The sequence below is a fragment of the Scyliorhinus torazame genome, chromosome 25 (genome assembly GCF_047496885.1).
Source record: "Scyliorhinus torazame isolate Kashiwa2021f chromosome 25, sScyTor2.1, whole genome shotgun sequence".
Taxonomy (NCBI): domain Eukaryota; kingdom Metazoa; phylum Chordata; class Chondrichthyes; order Carcharhiniformes; family Scyliorhinidae; genus Scyliorhinus; species Scyliorhinus torazame.
In genome coordinates, this window is record NC_092731.1 from 42,557,246 (window position 1) to 42,578,762 (window position 21,517).

A 21,517-nucleotide genomic window follows, 5' to 3' on the forward strand; every position below is an offset into this window, starting at 1 on the left:
ATGGTCCATTTCGGTGCGGAGGCGAACTCTTAGGACAGCTTCTTGTGGTTTGCAAAGTGTTGAGGAACAGAGGCGGGTGTCTGTAACTGAGGGAGGGCCGCTGACCCAAGCATTTCACCAGGGCCAGTCTGACAGGTTTGAGGTTCTCTCAGCTGTTTGGGTTGAATGGGGGAATGAAACGTGGATGACGATGCAGCCACTCTGGGACAGAAAGCCTTTCAAGTCGGGGGGAAGATAATAAGTAGTGCTAGCTGGGGAAATATAACGAAGGGACCTTGACGTTGTTCTCTGCAGCAAAGGGCCAGATACCTTACAGATGTATTGCCTGCTGGGTGCCAGGGTTCAGGACTTCTGCTCCGCGATGGAGATGGACGTGCTATGGGAGGGAGCAAATCGAGTTTTCGTGATCCATGTAGGTACAAGCGATGTAGGTAGAACGAGGAAAGAGTTAATGCACAGAGAGTTTGAGATACGAGGAAGTGAATTGAAAAATGGAACCCTCAAGGTGATAATCACAGGAATAGTACCTGAGTCGCTTGCCAATTGCCTTCGGCCATGTAAACTTAGAAGGATGAATCATTGGCTCAAAGACTGGCGTCGGAGAAGTAGGTTTCATTTTGAGGGTCACTGTCATCAGTATAAGGCAAATGGGGGCTGTATCGATGTCATGGCCTACTTCTGAATCATGCTGGGACCAGTGCACTTGCAAACAGTTTTACCAGGGAAATAGAGAAGGGATAGGACTACATTTGGTGTATTGGTGGTTCTGGAGCCGTCAGCTTACAAGGAAAAAAGAAATGGCAACACGGTAGCATGGTGGTTAGCACAAACAGCTCCAGGGTCCTCGGTTCGATTCCCGGCTTGGGTCACTGTCTGTGCGGAGTCTGCACGTTCTCCCCGTGTGTGCGTGGGTTTCTTCCACGTGCTCCGGTTTCCTCCCACAGTCCAAAGATGTACAGGTTCGGTGGATTGGCCATTCTAAATTGCCCTTAGTGTCCAAAATTGCCCTTTGTTTTGTGTGGGGTTACTGGGTTATGGGGACAGGGTGGAGGTGGGGCTTGTGTAGGGTGCTCTTTCCAAGAGCCGGTGCAGACTGGGTGGGCCTTTTGCACTGTAAATTTTAGGATGTCTAGGATAAGGCACCATTAAGAAGCAGCTATTTAGGTCATGCGACCCAAACATGGCTGGAAGGGGCAGTGTGCCCAAATATGTAGAAAATAAAAACAGGAGAAAACAGAGTTAAAGTGTTAAAATATGAATAGGTAAAATCAATGGTGCTTTACGTAAATGTACCTCGTTTTGGCACAGCATTAATTAATTAATAGCACACATTGTGGCTAATGTTTACAATTTGTATTGATTGCGGATACGTGGCTCCAAGATCAAAGCTATGCACTAAATATTCAAGTGCATGTGATTTTTCTTTACGACAGGCAGGAAGGAAAGGTTTTGGGATAGCTTTGTTAGCACCTGATGGAATATGTAAGATAGAAACAAATGAACTTCGATTTGAAGATGTAGAATCCATATGGTTGGAGATGAGAAATAACTCGGGAATAAGGCATTGGTGGGACTAGTCTGTGGTCCCTTAACAGTGGCTAGACTGTCGGACCGAGATTAAATTAGGAGACAATGAGCGAGTGTAAAAAAGGCAATATGTTAATCACAGGTGGCATTAATTTCCATGAGGATTGACAAATTCAAATTGGCATTGGTGCCATGATGAAGCACTCAGAATGTATTCGGGACGGATTCCTGAAACAAGTTGTGGATCCAAACAGAAATCCGATTATTTGGGAAGGGAACTTTGAAGCCAGGCCGGTTTGACAAACAATCTCCGAAAAAAAGATCTCATAGGAATCATTGAACGTGACATGATCGAGTTTAGCACTAAGCCTGAGAATGAGAGACTTCTTTAAATACAACGGCGTTCAACTTGGACAAAGGTAATTGGACAGAAATGAGGGTAGATTTGGCTACAGTGAGCAGCAAAGGAATTTCACAAATAAGACATTTGATCATCGATGACAGGAGTTCATAGAAACAGTTCTGACTCACAACAAACATATATTTTAGTTACGAAGACGGATTCTGGGAAGGGGATAAAGAGACCATTGTTATGGGCGAGGCATTTTCAGAACTCCAAAATGTATCATGGAGTTCAACCAACCTCCCCCTTTAATGTTTTGTTGCTTTTAAAGAACACGGTGTGGTAATGCAATTATGGACACGTGGGTTTTTAAACACAAAACAATGTTTATTTCCTGAACTCAAATTGACCTTTTAAATAAACATTGGATCTCTTAACACCCCTTACTTCAAACATAACCCCGAAAATATTGCACCATTAAATAATCCATCAGTTATTCCTTTCAACATCCATGAGACTTAACACCTTTAAACAGAAACACATCAGGTTAAAGGCTTTACTATTATGAGTTTAAATCACCCAAATGATCCAGAGATAGTCTTTCATGGCAGAGATCACAGCAGATACAGCTCACTGCAAAACACAGACACTCCCCAAGCTCTTTTCAAACTGAAACTAAACCTGCAAAATGGCTGATCTAAAGCCCAGCTCCACCCACACTCTGACATCACTGCATTTCTTAAAGGTACAGTGCTTAAACATCCATTTCTTAAAGGCACTCACATGACACCTCCCACCAAAAAAATAAATAAACCATCAACTTCAAGATGGTTTCATTTTACACTTTTCCACCATCCACTAAGAAATGTACACAGTAAATATACCCTTTTGTTTAAAAAAAACCAACACACGCAAACAGGTATAACAATATAGTGCATTTTCTTTGTTCTACTTCCTGCAACCGAAATCCTTCTCGATTGACAGTCTCTTTGAACAAAGTCTCAGCACGATCCATCCATTCCTCTGCTCCTCAGCAATTCTCATTAGAATCAGGAACGGGATTCTCCGACCCCCCCCGCCGGGTCGGAGAATCGCCGGGGGCTGGCGTGAATCCCGCCCCCGCCGGTTGCCGAATTCTCCAGCACCGGATATTCGGCGGGGGCGGGAATCGCGCCGGTTGGCGCCCGCCCCCCCCCCCGGCGATTCTCCGGCCCGCGATGGGCCGAAGTCCCGCCGCTGTCAACCCTCGCCAGCCGGCGTGGATTGAACCACCTTTGGGACGGCGGGACACGGCGGCGCGGGCGGGCTCCGGGGTCCTGGGGGGGGGCGCGGGGCGATCTGACCCTAACAGTGAACATAGGCCCCTTAGATAATGATACTGGGGAATAAATTTAAAAAACGGAATCATGGAATTGCATCGGAGTTAAATAATCACTTTACGTCAGTCTTCACGGCAGAAGCCATTGCAAAACTACTAAATGATTCAGTACAGGACGGAGAGGAAATAAATGAAATAACTGTAGATAAAAAGTACGAGTAAAACTGATGGTGCGATGTCTCCTTTGGACCTATTGGGTTACATCCCATGACATGAAAGGACATGGCTGCAATGATAAAGGATGCACTGGTATTAAACTTCCTACACTCTGTAAATTTAGGAGAAATGCCAGAGTATTGCTGACTGCCAATGTAACATTTTTATTCAAAAATATGGGACAGTTGGCTGAAAATCTGTGTCCGGGAAAATGTTAGCACACATTACAAAGGATTTAGCAGCAGACCGGTCAGAAACAAAAATCATAGAACCAAGCAGATTTAGCATGGCTTAATGAAGGGAATTCATTACTGATAATTGATTAGAATTCGTTGAGTTGGTAAGGGGCAGAATAGATAAACGAGAACCAATAGGTTTAACATATTTCCATTGACAAAAATGGTTTCATCAGGTGCCTCAGAAAAGGCTGGCTCTTAAAATTTCCATGGTATCGGGGTAGTTGAATTGAGGATTCTCCAGATAATTGAAGACAAAGAGTTTGTATAAAACAGTTAATTTCAGGTCGAATCGTGTAACTGAAGGATTGCCACAGGGGTCAGTGCTTGGGTCGCAATTTGTTAAAATATAGATTTCTGACCTGGACGAAAGAAGCACATTTACTATTTTCAAGTTTGCGAACGACACGTACATCAGCGGGAAGGGAAGTGGTGAGAATGACAGAGAGTCTACAGTGGGTTATGGACAGGTTTGGTGAGTGGGCAAACTCTTGCAAATGGAATACAATGTTAGAAGATGCGAGGTTATGCATTTTGCTCGGAGATGAATATTATTTTAATGGTGAAAAGCTGCAGAAAGCTGGAACAACTGGGGTTCGGGGTCGTCATGAATGAATTACAAAAAGCTAGCATGTATGTTCAGCAGGTAATAGCGAAGGAAAATTGAATGTTGAACTTTCTTTAAAAGGGAATGGAGTAAAATATAGGGAAATACTGCTATAACCGTATGAGGCACTCGTTAGAACCTAAGCATAATACTGTGAACAGTTTTAGTCCCATTAGCGAAGGAGAGATATAGCGGCATTGGAATCAATCTGGAGAGGGTTAAACTGGTGGATCCTGACACAATTAATTCAGATACCCCTTGGGATTCAATACGGTAATGCAATTTGTAAAATGGGGCATGCAACATTGTTGTCTTCATTTCGACACTTCCGTCCACTTCGAATGGCCATCTCTGAGTCGCAAAAACATCGTGGCCAAAACTGACACCGCGTTACTCATTATGATCATGGCTGATCATCAAGTTGAATACCCTGGCCCCGCCTTCCCGCCATGCCCCTTGATGCTGTCAGCCCTAAGAGCTCTATCTCATTCCTTCTTGATTTTACACAACATTCTGGCCACAATTACGTTCTGTGGTAGGAAATTACACAGATTCATTACTCTGTCGATGAAACTTCTCCTCTCCTCTGTCCTAAAATGTTTACACCTTATTCTCAAGCTATGACGTTTATTCTAGACTCCCTGACATCAGGAACATCTTTCTGAATCTAAACTGTCTAATCCTGTTCGAATTTTTTAAGTTTCAATGAGATCATCTCTAACTCTTAACTCTAATGAATATAAGCCGACCGACTTAGTCTCTCCTCATACGACAGTCCCGCCATCTCAGGAATCAGCGTGGTAAACAATCCCTGAAATCACTCAGTAGCAAGAACATCCTTCCTCAGATATGGACAACACTGCACATAGCCCTATACAATTGCAGTAAAACATCTCTATTCCTATACTCAAATCCTCACCCTATGAAGGCCAACATACCATTTCCTTCTTTACTGCCTGCTGTACATTTGCGCTTAATTTCAGTTGGTGGACTCCAAGGTATCAGTGAGTATCCACCGCTCTCAATTTGCACACATTTAAAAAAATCTGTCTTTCCTGTTATTGCAAAGCAGATAAACCTCACATTTATCCACAGTCTACTGCGACCGCCATGGATGTGTTCACTCATTCAAACTGTCCAAATCGTGCTGAAACATCTCTGCTCCTCCTGACAGCCCCCACTCCCACTAAACTTTGCATCATCTGCAAAGTTACTTCCATCGTTGAAAGTCTAAATAAACCATGTCCACTGGCTCCTCTGGTCAGCTCTACTACTTACATCTTCAAAGAGTTGCAGTAGATTTGTCAGACATGACTTCCCTTTCGTTCGTCCATTTGCTTGTTATACCATTGCTTTCAGAATGCTGTGCGATGAAATCCTTCATAATGTCTCTCGCAGCTTCAGGCCGACCAACCTGAGGCCGACTGGTCTGCAGTTCTCTGTTTTCCCTCGAGCTCCCTTTTTGATAAGCAGTATTATATTAACTACTCTCCAATGTGTTGGACCCATTCCTGAGTATAAAGGATTTTTGATAATCACCACCAATGAATCTACTGCTTCGAAGGCAACTTTCTTACGTACTCTGGGAGACAACAATGTTGACAAACTCGGCAGAAAATGTCCATAATAAATCACCATTTCTAAGAATAGATTACGCTCGCATTTGTTTCTGGGGAGCAGTGCATCTTTTAATGCTATAAACATGTCAACTATGGTGTGCAATCCATGTGAATCTATGCGGTAACCCGATTCAGTGAACGCACATTACTCGTTCTGAAGGTGAACTCCGACCACTTGAATTCTTCTTAGCATGTTTTCCAAGTTAGCTCGGTTTTCCAATTCCATTGATCCTGTTATCAATACATCATCAAGCAATACTGTTACACGTGGCGATCATTGCAACAAACATTCCACCATTCTCTGGAATGTAGCACAAGTTGACGACACTCCGAAAGGCATGCATGTGTACTGGAGCAAACAATTTTGTAATAGTAACATAACTTCAGGAAGCATAGTCCAACTCAAGATCTTGATAAACAGGGTTCATGCCTTAATTTGTGTCAGATTGACCTCCAGTCAGGTTTGCACGCTCAATTTCTATCTTTTGAATGGGGTATTCATAACTTGGCAGCCTGATTCCCTCTCAATTTATAATCCTTCCAAATGTGGGCGGTCTTGTGTCATTTTAATGAGGATGCTTTGAAGACTGTTCATTCTATAAACCGAAAATCCCAGATGATTTCCACTTGTTCCAACTTGTTCAATTCTGTCTCCAACTTTCCGAACAAATTTCCCTGGAAAAAGGTGGGTCTGTCCTTGGGTCTACATGTCTCTGAGTACATATCGCCCATTTTACTGAACTAATCACAAAATACATGTTTGTACTTCTTTATTGATTCTATCAGGCCACCGGATTTTATTTGAAACATTTCTGTCCAATTCAATTCAATTTATTTGAACCAGTCGCGGCCCAGTAGACTTGTTACTGGGTCTGATACAACTGTCGGGGAGTTGGGAAGATTAAAACTGGTACTCACTGGTACCTTGGTCGTACTCATATTCTTCGTGGCCTCATCCATATGGGTCACCAATTTTACTCAAGAATTTTGAAAATCCATAGGCTGAACATCCCGTCACAAGGACCTGAACATATGCTCCCCTATTCTGGGAACAAACGCTCCCATTCCCATTTCCATCTCTGCAGGTTTACAATTAACCAATGATGGCCGTTTTTACGTTTACTACTGATGAACGATCAATTGCAAAAAAATGAGAGTTGAATGCAACTGAGGCTTTATTATGTGTGGCCTCCTACAGCAGCTGGTGAAATGGCTGCTGTACGGGGAGCACACATATTTATACTCCGCCTACTGGGCGGAGCCAGTAGGCAGGGACTACCCCCGTACCTGTAGTACAGGGTCTTACCACACATCGCCTAATATATACAGCAGTGGTGATTACCACAAACACTCAAATCATTTGAAGGGCAATCTTAACAATGTGTACCTGCGATGTGCCTTTCGTGCCGAGCAGCCTTGGCTTGCTCTGACACCGGTGACTCAAGTTCCCCTTCCTGTGGTATCAATTGCACTTTACTTCCCTAAATGTGCAAACTCTTGTGGAGAGATTGCCACCGCATCAGTAACACTGATTCCACCCTTGTTTACTCACCTAAATATTCAGACTCCGCCAGCATCTACATTTGCTTCCCGTTTCAAACTAGCGTTTTCACTTTAGGCGCCACTGCTGACTGCAGATTCCCGCACGAACTGCTGAACAGCGCCACCAGTTTGCGTGCTGGAAAGCTTCTGTCAGCCATTTGGAAAATGATGCTTGTCGCGGCGATCAGGTTTCTCTGGATGTCTGCAGGATTGAATTCACAAAGGAAGCGTTCTCGCAATATATCGTTCAGCGTGGAACCGAAGCCCAGTGTTCTGCCTGCACTTTAATTGTGCTCCGCATTGGTCACTCCTGGGGCAGTTCCTCTGGCCTGAAACTTAAAGCCGATTGGAAGATTGAGGGCTTTGCATGACAATAGGCCTTCACAAAACCCACTATTTCAGTCAATGAACTTGCATCGGGTCAATTCGGGGGCACAAGGCTGCCGATTAAACTGCAGACCGAGGTTCCACAGCCTTTAAAATGTTTGTAGTCTTCTTCCTCTCCTCCTCTGATCAATCGGACATACAATGCTAACCTGGGCGTTCTACATACTGTGTTCAATCCTCAATGGAAGAATCAAACATGTCTCATCGGTAAAATACACAATGTTTTCCTCCAGCACACTTCTGTTAGCAACCTGAATTTGACAACAACGGGACCTATACTCAGTGTATGGACCACACGTCCTCTTCTTTATCCTCGTCGCCAATGTAACAACTGGCACAGCAGTGGGTAGAAAACAACTCTTGTACAGAGATCTTTGTGGGCAGCACGGTAGCACAGTAGTTAGTACTATTGCTTCACAGCGCCAATGTCCCAGGTTCGATTCCCCGCTGAGTCACTGACTATGTGGAGTCTGCACATTCTCCCCGTATATGCGTGGGTTTCCTCCCACAGTCCAAAGATGTGCAGGTTAGGTGGATTGGCCATGAATTGCCCTTAGTTAGGTTAGGTAGGGTGACTGAACAAACAACAAAGAAAAGTACAGCACAGGAACAGGCCTTTCGGCCCTCCAAGCCTGCGCCGACCATGCTGCCCTTATAAACTACAATCTTCCACACTTCCAGGTTCCGTATCCCTCTATTCCAATCCAATTCATGTATTTGTCAAGATGCCCCTTAAACGTCACTATCGTCTCTGCTTCCACCACCTCCTCCGGCAGCGAGTTCCAGACACCCACTAATCTCTATGTAAAAAACTTGCCTCATACATCTCCTCTCAACTTTGCCCCTCGCACTTTAAACCTATGCCCCCTAGTAATTGACCCCTCTACCCTGGGGAAAAGCCTCTGACTATCCACTCTGTCTATGCCTCTCATAATTTTATATACCTCTATCAAGTCGCCCCTCAACCTCCGTCGTTACAGTGAGAACAAAGAACAAAGAACAAAGAACAAAGAAATGTACAGCACAGCAACAGGCCCTTCGGCCCTCCAAGCCCGTGCCGACCATACTGCCCGACTAAGCTACAATCTTCTACACTTCAAGTTTATTCAACCTCTCCTCATATCTAATGCCCTCCATACCAGGCAACATTCTGGTAAATCTCTTCTGCACCCTCTCTAAAGCCTCCACATCCTTCTGGTAGTGTGGCGACCAGAATTGAACACTATACTCCAAGTGTGACCTAACTAAGGTTCTATACAGCTGCAACATGACTTGCCAATTTTTATACTCACTGCCCCGGCCAATGAAGGCAAGCATGCCGTATGCCTTCTTGACTACCTTCTCCACCTGTGTTGCCCCTTTCAGTGACCTGTGGACCTGTACACCAAGATCTCTCTGACTGTCAATACTCTTGAGGGTTCTACCGTTCACTATATATTACATACCGACATAAGACCTTCCAAAATGCATTACCTCACATTTGTCCGGATTAAACTCCATCTGCCATCTCTGCGCACAAGTCTCCAAACAGTCAAAATCCTGCTGTATCCTCATCGCTATCTGCAATTCCACCAACCTTTGTGTCGTCCACAAACGTACTAATCAGACCAGTTACATTTTCCTCCAAATCATTTATATATATATACTGCGAACAGCAAAGGTCCCAGCACTGATCCCTGCGGAACACCACTAGTCACAGCCCTCCAATCAGAAACGCACCCTCCCATTGCTACCCTCTGCCTTCTGTGACCTAGCCAGTTCTGTATCCACCTTGTCAGCTCACCCCTGATCCCGTGTGACTTCACCTTTTGTACCAATCTGCCATGTGGGACCTTATCGAAGGCCTTATAGACAACACCTACTGCCCTACCTGCATCAGTCATCTTTGTGACCTCCTTGAAAAACTCTGTCAAGTTAGTGAGACATGACCTTCACAAAACCGTGCTGCCTCTCGCTAATACATCCTCTTGCTTCCAAATGGGAGTAGATCCTGTCGCGAAGAAGTCTCTCCAGTAATTTCCCTACCACTGAAGTAAGGCTCACCGGCCTGTAGTCACCCTGGATTATCCTTGCTACCCTTCTGAAACAAAGGAACAACATTGGCTATTCTCCAGTCCTCCGGGACATCACCGGAAGACAGCGAGGATCCAAAGATTTTTGTCAAGGCCTCAGCAATTTCTTCTCTTGCCTTCTTCAGTATACTGGGGTAGATCCCATCAGGCACTGGGGACTTTTCCACCTTAATATTTTTCTAGACACCCAACACCTCGTCTTTTAGGATCGCAATGTGACCCAGGCTATCTACACACCCTTCTCCAGACTCAACATCTACCAATTCCTTCTCTTTGGTGAATACTGATGCAAAATATTCATTTAGTACCGCACCCATTTCCTCTGGCTCCACACATAGATTCTCTCCCCTGTCCTTCAGTGGGCAGACCCTTTCCCTGGCCTTGGGGTTTTCCTTAACCCTATTTGCCAATGACTTTTCGTGACCCCTTTTAGCCCTACTGACTCCTTACTTAAGTTACTTTCTACTTTCCTAATATTCCAATCAGGCTTCGTCTGTTCCCAGCCTTTTATCCCTGACAAATGCCTCCTTTTTCTTTTTGACGAGGCCTACAATATCTCTCGTTATCCAAGGTTCCTGAAATTTGCCATATTTATCCTTCATCCGCACAGGAACATGCCGGTCGTGAATTCCTTTCAACTGACATTTGAAAGCCTCCCACATGTCCGATGTTGATTTACCCTCAAACATCCGCCCCCAAAATAGGTTCTTCAGTTCCCGCCTAATATTGTTATAATTAGCCTTCCCCCAATTTACCACATTGACCCTAGGACCACTCTTATCCTTGTCCACCAGCACTTTAAAACTTACTGAATTGTGGTCACTGTTCCCGAAATGCTCCCCGACTGAAACGTCTACCACCTGGACGGACCCATTCCCCAATACCAGGTCCAGTATAGCCCATTCCCTAGTTTGACTATCTACATCTTGTTTTAAGAAGCCCTCCTGAATGCTCCTTACAAACTCTGCCCGTCCAGGCCCCTAGCACTGGATGAGTCCCAGTCAATTTTGGGGAAGTTAAAGTCTCCCATCACAACAACCCTGTTGCTTTTACTCCTTTCCAAAATCTGTCGACCTATCTGTTCCTCTATCTCCCGCTGGCCGTTGGGAGGTCTGTAGTAAACCCCCATAAGACATAGGAGCAGAATTAGGCCACTCGGCCCATCGAGTCTGCTCCACCATTCAATCATGGCTGATATTTTTATACTGGGCAGCATGGTAGCATTGTGGATAGCACGATTGCTTCACAGCTCCAGGGTCCCAGGTTCGATTCCGGCTTGGGTCACTGTCTGTGCGGATTCTGCACATCCTCCCCGTGTCTGCGTGCGTTTCCTCCGGGTGCTCCGGTTTCCTCCCACAGTCCAAAGATGTGTGGGTTCGGTGGATTGGCCATGATAAATTGCCCATAGTGTCCAAAATTACCTTTAGTGTTGGGTGGGGTTACTGGGTTATGGGGATAGGGTGGAGATGTGGGCCTGGGTAGGGTGCTCTTTCCAAGAGCCGGTGCAGACTCGATGGGCCGAATGGCCTCCTGTTCTGTAAATTCTATGATTCCATGATTTTTGTCAACCCATTCTCCTGCCTTTTCCCCGTAACCCCTGATCCCCGTATTAATCAAGAACCTGTCTATCTCTGCCTTAAAGACACTCTGTGATTTGGCCTCCACAGTCTTTTGTGGCAAAGAGATCCACAGATTCCCCACCCTCTGGCTGAAGAAATTCCTCCTCATCCCTGTTTTAAAGGATCGTCCCTTTAATCTGAGATTGTGGCCTCTGGATCTAGTTTTTCCTACTAGTGGAAACATCCTCTCCATGCCCACTCTATCCAGGCCTCGCAGTATCTTGTACGTTTTAATAAGACCACCTCTCACCCTTCTAAACTCCAACGAGTACAGACCCAGAGTCCTCAAACGTTCCTGATACGACAAGTTCTTCATTCCAGGGATAATTCTTGTAAACCTCCTCTGGACCCTTTCCAAGGCCAGCTTGATATGGGGCCACAATTGTTCACAATACTCCAAATGGGGTCAGACCAGAGCCTTATACAGCCTCAGAAGTGCATCCCTGGTCTTGTATTCTAGCCCTCTGATGCGCTTAGCGTCAAGAACCACAAAGACATGTGAGGCTTTAACTCAGGCTTTAATATACTACATGGGAGGCTTACCCGACACAGACGACCCCAGAAATAATGGGGGCTGTCCCAGAAGAGGTTCTTATACTGACTCCCGGGGGAGTGGCTAAGGCGGAGCTCTCCGTGGCCAGGTCGGGTTACCTACCAGTGACCGAACCTCTGCAGAGTTACAGTACAATACACAGTATTACAGGGCCACGTTACGCACAACTATTATATACTATGTACAATGGTAGGGAGGTACAGTGGTGTATCACCACATTCACCCCTTGTTTAGAAGGAAGTCCGGGGTGAAAATTTGGAGCAGTGAACAGAGTCCATCAGGAGGTTCCGTGTCGTCAAAGGTCGAGACGAACGATGGGTTTGGTCGATCTCTTTGAACGTCGGAGCTGCGGCGCTGAGGTAGTGTCCGGCGGTATCCGTGCGGTCGGTGGTGCTGGTTCGCGAGGCGGCATGACTTCCCCCACCGCTTCGGCTGGCTCGAGGCGAAACTGCGGGATGACAGCGGCTGGCACGGAGTAGTAACAGGCCGAGGGATCGACGGGAGCAGAGAGGGAGTGGGGTGGAGGTTGCGGGGCGAGGGCGGCAGGGGCCCCAGAGGGGGCCAGGTCCTTGATGGAGACGGTCTCCTCACGCCCGTCGGGGTACGCTATGTACGCGTACTGTGGGTTGGCGTGGAGGAGACGGACTCTCTCCACCAGGGGCTCCGCCTTAGAGGTCCGCACGTGCTTGCGGAGCAGGACGTCTCCCGGGGACAGGAGCCAGGATGGAAGCGATGTCACGGATGCCGATCTCCTGGAGAAGAGAAACATCCGCTCATGAGGGGTAGCATTCGTTGCAGTACACAAAAGAGACCGGATGGAGTGGAGTGCGGACGGGAGGGCCTCCTGCCAACGGGAGACTGGTAGGCCTTTGGACTTGAGGGCTAGCAGCACGGCCTTCCAAACAGTCGCGTTCTCCCTCTCCACCTGTCCGTTCCCCCGGGGGTTGTAGCTGGTCGTCCTGCTCGAGGCAACGCCCCTGGCGAGCAGGTACCGACGCAGCTCCTCGCTCATGAAGGAGGAGCCCCGGTCACTGTGAACGTAATTGGGATAACCGAACAGCATGAAGAGGTCGTGCAACGCTTTGATGACGGTGGCGGAGGTCGTGTCGGGGCAGGGAATGGCGAAGGGGAACCGCGAGTACTCGTCGATGACGTTGAGGAAGTACGTGTTGCGGTTGTGGGTGGGGAGGGGCCCTTTGAAGTCAATGCTGAGACGTTCAAAGGGGCGGGTGGCCTTGATTAGGTGCGCCTTGTCTGGTTTGTAGAATTGCGGCTTGCACTCCGCACAGACTTGGCAGTCCCTAGTCATGGCCTTGACCTCCTCGACTGAGAAGGGTAGGTTGTGGCCCTTGATGTAGTGGTAGAGCCGCCTGACGCCCGGGTGACAGAGGTCATTATGTAGTGCCCGCAGCCGGTCATCCTGTGCGTTGGCACAAGTACTACGGGACAGGGCATCAGGAGGATCATTGAGCTTACCTGGCCGGTATAAGATAGTATAATTGTAGGTGGAGAGTTCGATCCTCCACCGTAATATCTTATCATTTTTGATTTTACCTCGTTGTTTGTTGTCGAACATGAACGCAACTGATCGTTGGTCAGTAACGAGGGTAAATGGTTTTCCGGCCAGGTAGTGCCTCCAGTGCCGGACGGCTTCCACTATGGCCTGTGCCTCCTTCTCAACAGAGGAGTGGCTGATCTCGGGGCCTTGGAGTGTGCGGGAAAAGAAGGCGATGGGCCTGCCCGCCTGGTTGAGGGTGGCACCCAGGGCAAAGTCGGAGGCATCGCTCTCGACTTGGAATGGTGCAGACTCGTCTACCGCATGCATGGCGGCTCTGGCGATAGTAGTTTTCAGGAGGTGGAAGGCCTGGCAGGCCTCGGGCGGGAGGGGGAATGAGGGGGAACGGAGGAGGGGTCGGGCCTTGTCAGCGTACTCGGGCACCCATTGGGCATAGTAGGCAAAGAACCCGAGGCATCGCCTCAGTTCTTTGGGGCAGGTGGGAATAGGGAGTTCGAGAAGGGGGTGCAGACGGTCGGGATCGGGGCTGAGGACACCGTTCTCCACCACGTAGCCGAGTATGGCGAGGCGGGTGGTGCCGAAAACACATTTTGCCTCGTTGTACGTGAGGTTGAGGCGTTTGGCAGTTTGGAGGAATTTCGTGAGGTTGACGTCATGGTCCTGCTGGTTGTGGCCGCAGATGGTGACGTTGTCCAGATACGGGAAGGTAGCCCGCAGTCTGTTCTGGTCCACCATTCGGTCCATCTGCCGTTGGAAGACCGAGACTCCATTCGTGACGCCAAAGGGTACCCTAAGAAAGTGGTAGAGGCGGCCGTCCGCCTCGAAGGCCGTGAAGTTACGGTCCTCCGGGCGGATAGGGAGCTGGTGGTAGGCGGATTTCAAGTCTATGGTGGAGAACACCCGGTACTGTGCAATCTGGTTGACCATGTCAGATATGCGGGGCAGGGGATACGCATCAAGCAGCGTGTACCGGTTGATGGTCTGACTGTAGTCAATGACCATGCGGTGTTTCTCGCCAGACTTGACTACCACCACTTGGGCTCGCCAGGGGCTGGTGCTGGGAGCAATGATATTTTCCGAGAGAAGGCGCTTAATCTCCGCTCGAATGAATTGGCGGTCCCCGAAACTGTAACGCCGACTTTTAGTAGCCACGGGCTTGCAGTCGGGGGTGAGATTAGCAAACAGTGAAGGGGGGGGGGATCCTGAGCGTGGAGAGACCACAGGTGGGATCCGGGGAGGAATCAGGGAAGAACTGGGGGTTGGAGACCGAGAGGGGGGGGAGGGGGCCGTTAAAATGCAAGGTGAGGCTGCGCAGGTGGCATTGGAAGTCCAGGCCGAGGAGCGCGGCGGCGCAGAGGTGAGGGAGGACCATGAATTTGAAATCCTGGAACACCACGCCGTTCACTGAGAGGGTGACGACGCAGTAGCCCGAAACCTCGGCCGACTGGGAGTTGGAGGCCATGAGAATATGCCTGTGCGTGGGTAGTACCTTGAGGGAGCAGCGGCGCACGGTGTCCGGGTGGAGGAAGCTCTCCGTGCTGCCGCTGTCGAAGAGGCAGGTGACAGTGAAACAGTTTACCTGAACCTCCATGGGGGATCTGGCGAGCTGATGCGGTCGGTCCTGGTCGAGGACGATGGATGCGATGGTGGAGCTGTTGGAGAAGGGTGCCGGATCCGGGGAGCGGCCTGTGGGAGAAGGTGGCGGCACCCAGGCGTCGTAGGCTGCTGCTGGAGGCCAGGTTGCTGTTGCTGGCTGCATCTCCTTTGTTTGCAGCATTTCGGTCCAGTGCGCAGGACCGGAAGTGACGATCGGCGGTGGACCGGAAGTGACGCAATTCGGTGACGGGGCGGACCCGGATGCGACGATCGGCGACGGACCGGAAGTGAAGATCGGCGAACCGGAAGTGACGATCGGCGAACCGGAAGTGACGATCGGCGAACCGGAAGTGACGATCGGCGAACCGGGAGTGAAGTGAGCCGGGCCGGGGATGATCAAAGATGGCGGCGCCCTTGCGTCGCACATGTTGAACAGCGAGCCGGGAACGGAGGACGGCGGCACCCCGGAGTAGCAGACCGCGGCGTTGGACCCCGAGGCAGCAGTGGAGCGGCAGACGTTTGCAAAGTGGCCTTTCTTGCCACAGGCTGAACAGGTAGCATCTCTAGCAGGGCAGCGTTTCCTGGGGTGTTTTGCCTGGCCACAAAAATAACACTGGGGCCCAGGCATTTTTACTGCTGGAGTGGCTGGGTGGGCCCTGACTTGCAGTGGTTGTTGCTGGGAGGTAGCGGCCACGTAGGGAGCGTGGACAGGAGCATAGGAAGTTTGTGCAGACGTGTAGGATGCATTATTGTCGTAGGCTGCCTGTTGGGCCTCTGCCATAGTGACTGCCGTGTCCAGAGTCAGGGTAGTTTGTGCCAGAAGGAGTTGGCGAATCGGGACGGAAGCGATGCCAGCTACAAAGGCATCAAGCGCCAGGGCCTCAGTGTTCTGCTCAGCGGAGACTGCTGGCGCGTTGCAGGTGAGCGTGAGGGCACGGAGGTCCCGAACAAACACGGATAGGGGTTCACCCGGCTGCTGGTGCCGGGAGGCGAGGCGGTGGCGGGCGTAAATAGAATTAACAGTTCGTGCATACCGGCTTTTGAGCTTCACGATGGCATCGGCGTAGGTCGTTGTTCCCGTGATGAGGTCGAAAAGCCCGTAGTCAAGCCGTGAGCACAGGAGATTGAGTCGGTCGGCGTCCGTTTTGGCGAAGGCGGAGGATGCTTCCAGGTAGGCCTCGAAACACCGGAGCCAGCAGTTGAAAAGGTGGTCCGCGCGTGGAGCGTGGGGGTCGAGCGAGAGCTTGTCGGGTTTCAGAGCAGCCTCCATTATAACTGTAGTATATTAAATTGATGCGCTAAGCGTCAAGAACCACAAAGACATGTGAGACTTTAACTCAGGCTTTAATATACTACATGGGAGGCTTACCCGACACAGACGACCCCAGACAGAATGGGGCCGGTCCCAGAAGAGGTTCTTATACTGACTCCCGGGGGAGTGGCTAAGGCGGAGCTCTCCGTGGCCAGGTCGGGTTACCTACCAGTGACTGAACCTCTGCAGAGTTACAGTACAATACACAGTATTACAGGGCCACGTTACGCACAACTATTATATACTATGTACAATGGTAGGGAGGTACAGTGGTGTATCACCACAGTAACTAAACATATAACCCCAGTGAATATGCATTACTGGGAGCAGCTTTCTGTGTAAAATTGTCTGTGTCGGCCAGCAACTGGGTGCATCACCTGACACCAATTGCCTATGTCAATACAAATCTCTCACAGTGGAAATATTCTCCGTGTTGGTTGCTAACCCAAGTGACACCGATAAGCACATTTTAATCGGTCTTACTGTTGCTGCTGAGTTATATTCTTCGTAATAACCAACTGTACTTGAGCACTGAACCACAGTGAGCTTAAATTATTGGACATATTTGTGGGTTTAACTGAGTCTCGGTAAGAATGGAACAGCTGACACTAGTTAATATATATTACTGGGAGTGTCTGTCAGTGTACAATTATGCCTACTATGGGTAAGTAAATAAAATTAAACAAGCACTTTGGATTTTCAAATCATTTTCAGATGACAAATCACTCCAGTCCAATCAGCTAATTACTTATTTTAGAGATGTAAATCGGTGCAAAGTTAAGGAGATTTGCTATTGTGTGATAATCAATTGTATTGGTTTTGTTACGTCTGGTTTTACACTGCTCGAGCAGAAACATATTAACTACTGCCTGATAGTTAAACAGCAGCAGGCACAGTTACAGAATTCCCATCATCTATGCAATGGCGTTTCTTCGACTAAATATAGTCAGGAGAAATAGCCCTTTTGTTTATTGTTGGTTCATTACCTCTTCGAACTCGACCCTGAGAAATTCTGGCTCATGAATGCTTCATGTTCTTGATGGTCCATTGGGCCATGCTTATTGTTTTTATTCACAACTTCTCGGTTTGATGGATGATTTGAATCTTATGTTGTGGAGTCTGCACATGTCTTTTAAGCATTCTCTGAGATTTCTGCAGAGAGGTGAGGCCACGCAAGGAGAGACACAGACTACGAAGGATCACGTATATTCAATTTTCATAATGCAGTGGAACATCCAGGGCAGGAAATAATGTCGTCAATGAACCATCAAGGGTGAAATTATGAGAGCAGTTCTCTCATTTCTGGTATGGTATTGATGAAAATAATTGAATATTGTTCAGTGAATGGATCTCATTTTCAAACTACCCGTTAGGAAGATGTGTTAGAAATGTTGAGAAGCCTGAGGATAGAAATGTCCCCTGGGCCTGATGGGATATATCCTAGGATTCTTTGGGAGGCGAGGGATGAGATTGCAGAGCTTTTGGCTTTGATCTTCATGCCCTCACTATCTACAGGAATAGTGCCAGAATACTGGAGAGAGGTGAATGTTGTCCCCTTGTTCAAAAAAGGGAATAGGTATAACCCTGGGAATTATAGGCCAGTTAGTCTCACTTCGGTCACAGGTAAATTATTGGACAGGGTCCTGGGGGATAGGATTTATGATCATTGGAAAGATGCAGCTTAATCCAGGATAGTCAGCACGGATTTGTGAGGGGTAAGTCTTGCCTCACAAGTTTGATTGTATTCTTTGAGGAGGTAGCTAAGTACAGAGATGAAGGTAGAGCAGTTGATGTCGTATACATGGATTTTAGTAAGGTGTTTGATAAGGTGCCCCATGGTCGGCTCATGCAGAAAGTAAGGAGGCATGGCATAGAGGGAAATTTGGCTGATTAGATCAGTAACTGGCTATCACATAGAAGACAGAGGGTGGTGATAGACGGTAAATTTTTATCCTGGAGCCCAGTCACCAGCGGTGTACCACAGGGATCAGTGCTGGGTCCTCTGCTATTTGTGATTTTTATCAATGACTTGGATGATGGAGTTGAAGGGTGGGTCAGTAAATTTGCTGATGACACCAAGATTGGTGGAGTAGTGGATGAGGTGGAGGGCTGTTGTAGGCTGCAAAGAGACATTGATAGGATGCAGAGCTGGGCTGAAAAGTGGCAGATGGAGTTTAACCCTGATACGTGTGAGGTGATTCATTTAGGTAGGACAAATTTGAATGTGGATTGCAGGGTTAACGGCAGGGTTCTGAAGAATGTGGAGGAGCAGAGAGATCTCGGAGTTCATGTCCATAGATCTCTGAAAGTTGCCACCCAAGTGAATAGAGCCGTGAAGAAAGGTTACAGTGTGTTAGCATTTATTAAGAAGGGGATTGAGTTTAAGAGCCATGAGGTTATGCTGCAACTGTACAAGACCATTGGTTAGACCTGGGTTCGGTTCCGACATCGGGCGACTATCTGTGTGAAGTTTGCACTTTCTTCCTGGGTGCTCAGATTTCCTCTACAGTCCAAAGATGTGCAGCTTCGGTGGATTGGCCATGGTAAATTTCTCCTTGATAGGGTGACAGGGATCAGGGTGGAGGATTGGGCCTTCATAGTGTGCCCTTCCAGCAGATCAATGCTGACTCGATGGGCCGAATGACCGCCTTGTGCACTTATAGGGATTGTATGAATATATGAAATAAGATGATCTGAAATCGTAAATTTAAAAAATGTGCTTTTGTTGTTTTTGTATTCTTGACAAAATTTGCTGAAAACACAAAAGCAAAACTTAGTGGACATGATCCAATTGAATGGAAATGGAGTGAAATTAATTACTTGAAACGAACGCCAAATAGGGATGGCATGCTGGTGCCATGGTTAGTACTGTTGCCTCCCGGCGCCAAGGACCCAGAGTTCATCTGGTCCGCGTGTCACTATTTGTGTGGGGATTGCACATTATCCACATGTCTGCGTGGATCTCACCCCCTGAACCCATATACGTGCAGTATTGGTGGATGGCCCACGTTACGTTGGAAATAAGAAAGCCAGATAGAAGGCAACTCAGAAAGTGTGTTGTGCCAATATGTTCATTAAGTATTTTGATCGAGAAGGGAAGAAGCTTGTTGCGTAAGTCGCTGTGACTCAGGAGAACAGATACATAATAATAATAATGGCTTATTGTCACAAGTAGGCTTCAATGAAGTTACTGTGAAAACCCCTGGTCCCCACATTCAGGGACCTGTTCGGGGAGGCCGGTACAGGAATTGAACCCGCCCTACTGCCTTGTTATGCATTACAAGCCAGCTATTTAGCCCAAGCTAAATTGTCCCTTAATCGGAAAAAATGAATTGGGTATTCTAAAATTATATATATTTTAAAAATGATTTGCCAAATGTTATACTCAATGCCATGGCCAATGAAGGCAAGCATGCCGTATGCCTTCTTGACTACCTTCTCCACCTGCATTGCCCGTTTCAGTGACCTGTGGACCTGTACACCTAGATCTCTCTGGCTGTCAATACTCTTGAGGGTTGTACCATTCACTGTATATTCCCTACCTGTATTCGACCTTCCAAAATGCATCACCTCACATTTGTCCGGATTAAACTCCACCTGCCATCTCTCCGCCCAAGTCGCCAATCGATCTAAATCCTGCTGTATCCTCTGACAGTCCTCATCGCTATCCGCAATTCCACCAACCTTTGTCATCTGCAAACTTACTAATCAGACCAGTTACATTTTCCTCCAAATCATTTATATATACTACGACCAGCAAAGGTCCTAGCACTGAACCCTGCGGAAGACCACTTGGTTACAGCTCTCCAATCAGAGAAGCATCCCTCCATTGCTACTCTCTGCCTTCTATGACCTAGCCAGTTCTGTATCCACCTTGCCAGCTCACCTCTGATCCCGTGTGACTTTGCCTTTTGTACCAGTCTGCCATGAGGGACTTTGTCAAAGGCATTACTGAAGTCCATAGACAACGTCCACTGCCCTACGGAACGGAACCACTGAATTGTCTGTGTTAAAGAGACAGCGACTGCCCAGTGTGCAGTACTACTAGTCAGAGAAAAACACTGATAATTGGAACTGAATCACTGAATGGTCACAGTTACAGAGGCAGCTACATCCCAGAGTTCAGTAGAACCATCCAGAGAAACACACTGACCACTGGAACGGAACTACTGAATAGCCAAAATCGAGTGATGGATATCATCACTGAAAATATCTATGACCTAGAGATGGGACTGTTGTGTTTGATTGCAGAGTATCCTTTCTGTTATTATGTGTCGATCAATTTTATCCAGACAGGACAGTGTATGGAAAGTGGTAATTGAATCAAAAAAGGGTTACGTAATTTTTTTGAACCCACTGTCGTAATCTGTTTGTTCGTAAATTTCAATCAAAAATAAGTTAAGCGATGTTGCAACCTCAATATGGCTCAGGTGGGTATAAATTAAACGCTTTGAAAATATATAACCACAATTTTTAAGACAGAGAGACTGTTAGCAGCAGTAACGGGCACATCACTTTACACTGAAAATGCACCGTCCAATTGATATGGTTGAGAAAATATTCTACCCAATCCTTGCTATTGTTGGTGTTCCTGGTAAGTAGCTATCACCATTGACGTTGCGTAAATCTGTGTGTGAACGGCTCCCTCATTTGCAACTGTGACAGAAAATGTTTAATGCTGATCTCGTGCTCACTTTAATGCAGTATTTAATGCATGTTTTAAACACATCTATGGCTTGAATCCCTTTCATCAACTGACAATGCCCTGCACATCTTTGGGTTGTGGGGGTGAAACCCACGCAGACACGGGGAGAATGTGCAAACTCCACACAGACAGTGACCCGGGGTCAGGATCGAACCTGGGACCTCGGTGTTGTGAGACAGCAGTGCTAAGCACTGTGCCAAAGTGCTGCTCCCAGAACGGAATATCTGACAGCAGTGAACAAGAATCTGTGATTGTATACTGACCTATACAAGAAATCCAGGTACGACCTCCGCAAAGCCACCTGAGATGCCAAGAGCGAATTTTAAACCAAGCTAGAGTCACAGACTAG